This window comes from Lygodium microphyllum, chromosome 1 (assembly GCF_053477565.2).
Source record: "Lygodium microphyllum isolate KBCC chromosome 1, Lygodium_microphyllum_v1.1.10, whole genome shotgun sequence".
Classification (NCBI taxonomy): domain Eukaryota; kingdom Viridiplantae; phylum Streptophyta; class Polypodiopsida; order Schizaeales; family Lygodiaceae; genus Lygodium; species Lygodium microphyllum.
The window spans coordinates 156,277,382-156,282,798 of NC_141135.1; positions in this window are offsets into that span (position 1 = coordinate 156,277,382).

Sequence of the window (5,417 nt, forward strand, 5' to 3'; positions counted from 1 at the left end):
TTTTTCTAAAATATGAATATTGTGTGATTGTTTTCTTTGATGATATTTTAGTGTTCAGTCAAAGTGAAAAAGAGCATTATGAGCATTTATCATTAGTTTTTTCAATTACTGAAAGAAAATCAATTGTTTGCAAATCCTGACAAGAGTGAATTCTTTAAGACAGAAATAGAATATCTAGGTCATATTGTATCAAAAGAAGGAATAAAAGTTGATCCTAAGAAAATTGACGCAATATTGCATTGGCCTGTTCCTAAAAATGTACATGAATTATGCTCATTCCTTGGTCTTGCTAGTTTCTATAGGAAGTTTGTACGTAATTTCTCATTACTTGCTTTACCATTGACCAAACTTCTTAAGAAAGGCCTTGTTTATCAATGGACTGAAAATCAGCAGAAATCCTTTGACTTACTCAAACGTGCATTAACCAATGCCCCTGTTCTACAATTGCCTGACTTTAACAGATCATTCTTTTTAGTTGTGACCGATGCTAGTGGATCAGGAATAGGAGCCGTGCTAATGCAAGACAACCATCCAATAGCATATTCTAGTTCTAAGCTGAAACCCTCTGAGCTTAAATATTCCACTTATGACAAGGAACTCTTAGTAGTTGTCCAAGCATTAAAACAATGGAAGCATTATTTAATGGGTTCAGAATTCATGATAAAGACCGACCAGCAAAGCATTAGACATCTACTTAGCCAATCCCAAATTTCTGACCGTCATATCAAATGGGCTTCATTCATTCAAAGTTTCCATCCTATCATTCAATACCAACCTGGAAAAGAAAATGTAGTTGCTGATGCATTGAGTAGAAGACCTGCAATTCATAACATTTCTATCATATCTTTTGATTCTTTGATTGCTATGAAAGACACATATCACCAGGATATTACTTTTCATTCTGATTGGCAAAAATTAGTTCAAAATAATTTCATTCCTGTTGATTCATTGTCATATAATGATGGATTCATGTTCTTTGAAAAGAGACTGTGTGTTACTATTCCATTCCGATCTTTTGTTTTGAATGAAATTCATTGTCCCCCATATCAAGGTCATAGAGGTATCATTTCTACATTACGCATGTTAACTGAAGATTTTTATTGGCCGCATATGGATGCAGATGTATCTAATTTTGTTTCTGAATGTTTGATTTGTGAAAGAATAAAGAGACATCATGGTAAACAGTATGGACTATTAATGCCTTTGTCTATTCCATCTAAACCTTGGGAACATATATCTATGGATTTCATTACTGGTTTACCAAATATTAAATCTAACCATGACATGATTTGGACAATTGTAGATAGATTTAGTAAGCAAGCATATTTCATTGCATGTAAGAAAACTTTAACAGCATCACAAGCAGCACAGTTATTTTTGAAAACTGTTTTTACTAACCATGGATTGCCGAAAGTGATTATTTCAGATAGAGATTCTAGATTTTGTAATAATTTTTGGATTACACTGTTTGCAAATCTAGGCACAAAGATTGATTTCTCATCTGCATTTCATCCAGAAACAAATGGACAAACAGAAGCCACAAATAGCACCATTTTAGATCTTTTACGTGCATACACTATCTCTAAACCTCAAACATGGGATACTCATTTGCATTTATTACAGTTTGCATATAACAATACACCGCACACATCTACAAAGAAAGCACCTTTTGAAGTTATTTATGGACATAGATTATCTACACCTGTTGCATCTTTGTCTAATAGAATACAAAGTGCTGATGATATTGCTGTTATGCATAACACTATTTTTGATGAGGTAAAGGATATGATTGCTAAAGCCCAACAATCATATACCAAACAAGCCAACAAGAAAAGACAAGCCATGAATTTCAAAGTTGATGATTATGTTTGGCTTAGAATAGAAAAGCGTAGACTGCAAAGTGTAGATAGACATCCAGTTGTCAAATTAGCTCCTAGATTCTACGGACCATTTAGAATCATTCATAAGATTAATGACAATGCATTCAAGTTAGAACTGCCATCTCATTGGAAAATTCATAATACATTTCATATTAGTTTATTGAGACCATTTAGAGGCCAATTACCTATCCACCCTGTCTATGAAAACCCACCTTTATTAGAAGAAGAGACTGAAATACTTGAACCAGAAGCCATCATAGACACTGACTACATGACCACTAGAACTAGCCGAAGGTATTCTAGATATCTAGTCAAATTTAAGAACCATCCTGTAGAGGAAGCACAATGGATGCACGCTAGATACCTAAATGCTTTCCCCACTCTGTTAGCTCCACATTGAGCTAATAGCAATTGAGGTCAATTGCTATCCCACCCGGGGGGTATGATGCCAAGAGGCATATTCCACGGTGGATTCCGTGAGGTTTTACGGTGGAATCCACGGTGGATTCCGTGAGGTTTTACGGTGGAATCCACGGTGGATTCCGTGAGGTTTTACGATGGATTCCGTAAACTTAGATGACCGGGGCTCATACACAAAGAGGATTCTTTGTGCAAGAAGTTGATGGGGATGCCTATCCTTTTCGGGCGTTTCATTAATTTAGTGTGTACATGGGTGATTCCATAGCGGGTGATTCCGCAAAATGCATATTAAATTAATAAACGTTATGAGTTTAGAGTGCGCACTCGTAGTAAATTAAGGTTAGGATTTATTTCTAACCAGTTGATTTATTTATGTAGCTAAAGACTGCTAGGTATTCACTTTTGTCGGTTTAATTGTGTTATTTTACTAACAATTGTGAATGCTTCAGTTGATGTGTAGAGATAGCAGCAGTGGCGGAGGAAAGAATTGGAGTCTAGCGGGTTTTTGACTCTTGGACTAGATTTTGATAGGCGCCACGCCTATATTTTGTTATGTCTATTGAGACATCGATTATTTATTATTATTTTGTATGCGCTTATGCGCCTGGATATGTTATTTCTATTTGGACATTGAGATTGGGCGTGCCAGACACTATGGGCACCGTCCATTAGCTTTATTTTACTATTTTTGTAGAAAGCAAACTCAAAAGCTAAAAGCTTGTCATATTTTTGTAATTGGGCTATTATTGAGCATGAAGATTGGAAATATACATAAAATACATGCTTTGTGAAGCGCTCACACAAGGCATGGGGGAGATTGAACCCAATTTGTCTCTTGCCTCTTGTCGTGCTTGCTTTTACATGGGTTTTTGTACTAAAAAGTAGAGTACTTTGTTCTTGGGGACCTTCCGGGATTCACCACGTGAGCTATCTGCGACCGATCTGCGCATCATTCTCAACACATGTTTCTTCATGGAAGTAATCATCAAATTGACTGATAAAAGCAAGTACAATCTTTCCATCGCGTGATCCATTGCAAGTATGAAATTTGAAGTTTCTTTTACTTATCTTTGTTTCTTTGCGAATGGATTGGGCTTCAAGTGTTGCATCGATGGTACGTCGTATAAGATCTTCAGGTTGCGATTCATCTTGGTTGGTGGTAGATCATTACAGATTGGCCAATTGAACTTGCAAAGCTTGTCGGGCTCTTCATTCCTCTTGAAGCTACATCATAATCAAATCCAACTTTTGCTTCATTTTTTGTTTGGGTAAATCACCTTCAGCCATAAAATCAACCATGTTTTGTTCAGTCATCCTGCAAAATTCCAAAAGACCTCACACACTCGAAATCTTGTTAGCAGGATGAGCGTAGCTCAAAGGCGGGTTTACAAGGCTTGTATATATTTTGTTTGGCTTTTGTAGTATCTCTCCTTTACGATTGCAGTATTCATTGTCACAACCGTCTTCCAAGAGAATAGTGTTACATATAGACTGCGTATAGTCTGCGTGTGAACTTTTGCTTTTGCTGAAACTGGTTCAGCAAGACTACAAGTGTGAATAGGGACTTCTCGAAGCTCCAAAACTAGTTCAGCTTACACGCAGTATGAATGGCCACTAAGAAGATAAGTTTTGTTGATTGAGTAAGTTGAAAGCTTAGTGTGACTTAGGTGATTAATGGACTTAAGCTTTATGAAGCTTAAGTTGTGTCACCGTTTCGTTTTTTTTAGGGGGGGTGTTTTTCACACCGTCGATTCTGACGACGGCATACCGCGGTAGCAAATCGACGATTTGAAAGGCCCTAAGCTTTTAAATCTTAAGCCTTAAGCTTAACACTTTAATTGTTTTAAAAATTCTCTTCTTTCTTCTCTGTAACAAAACGACTTGATATAGAAGCTTTACCGCCGGTCCTTCCCCTCGGTCCTTCGCCTATCGAGAGAGGTCCTTCACGATCAGAGGGTACAGAAGGGGGTTCTTGATTGCCAGGAACACGCTGCTATCAACCGTTTGCCACGAGACGGACTGTAGAGCTGGATCGTTCCAAGAGCTCCGCCTTCACGTGAGATAGTAAGCGATTGGAAGCTCTCAATCTCAGCTTCGCTCTGATACCACCACAGATCAGTCGCCGTATGTGCGTGTAGTGAGCGTCAGAAGGTCCCCAAGAACAAAAGAACTCTACTTTTTACACAAAAGCCAACGAAGAAAGCTTGCACGACATGAACAAGAGACCAATTGGGTGCAATCTCCCCCCATGCCTTGTGTGAGTGCTCCACAAAGCATGTATTTAATATATTATTCATCTTCAAGCTCAAATAATAGCCCAATTTACAAAATAGCATGCTTTTGCTTTTGAGTTTGCTTTTGTGCCACTAATGAATTAAAGCTATTGGGCGCCCAAGAAGTCACGCGGTATCCAAATACAATGTCCAATACAAGTATTTAAATCGTGCACCGATGCGCATATAAAAATAATAAATAAATATCAAATGCTTTAATAAATAAGCGTGACAAAATATAGGCGCCATGCCTAAGATACACACCCATCAAAAATTGATGATAATTTGAATACACGCTATCCTCCAATGCTTCCCAATGCCACCACTGCTCGCTCTACACATCAACTGAAGCATTCACAATTGTTAGAAAAATAATACAATTAAATCGACAAAAGTAAATACCTAGCAGTCTTCAGCTACAAAAATAAATTGGCCAGAAATCAATCCTAACCTTATTTTATTACGAGTGCGCACTCTAAACTCATAAACGTTTATCAATTTAAATATGTATTTTGCGGAATCACCCGCTATGGAATCACCCATGTACACATTAAATTAACAAAAAGCCCAAAAAGGATAGGCGTCCCCATCAACTTTTCGCACAAAGAATCCAATTTGTGTATGAGCCTTGGTAATAATAATTTTACAGAATCCACTACAAAACCTCACGGAATCCACCGTGGCATAAAATCCATCGTGGCATGAAATTCACCATGGAATATACCTCCTGGCATCAAATTAGGTGGACTTGAGTCCTATCGATGTGAACAATAAATGTGGAAAAAAATGTCAAAACAAGGTCAAAGAAAAGTCAAAGTCAAAGTGTTAGATTTTGAAGCTTCAA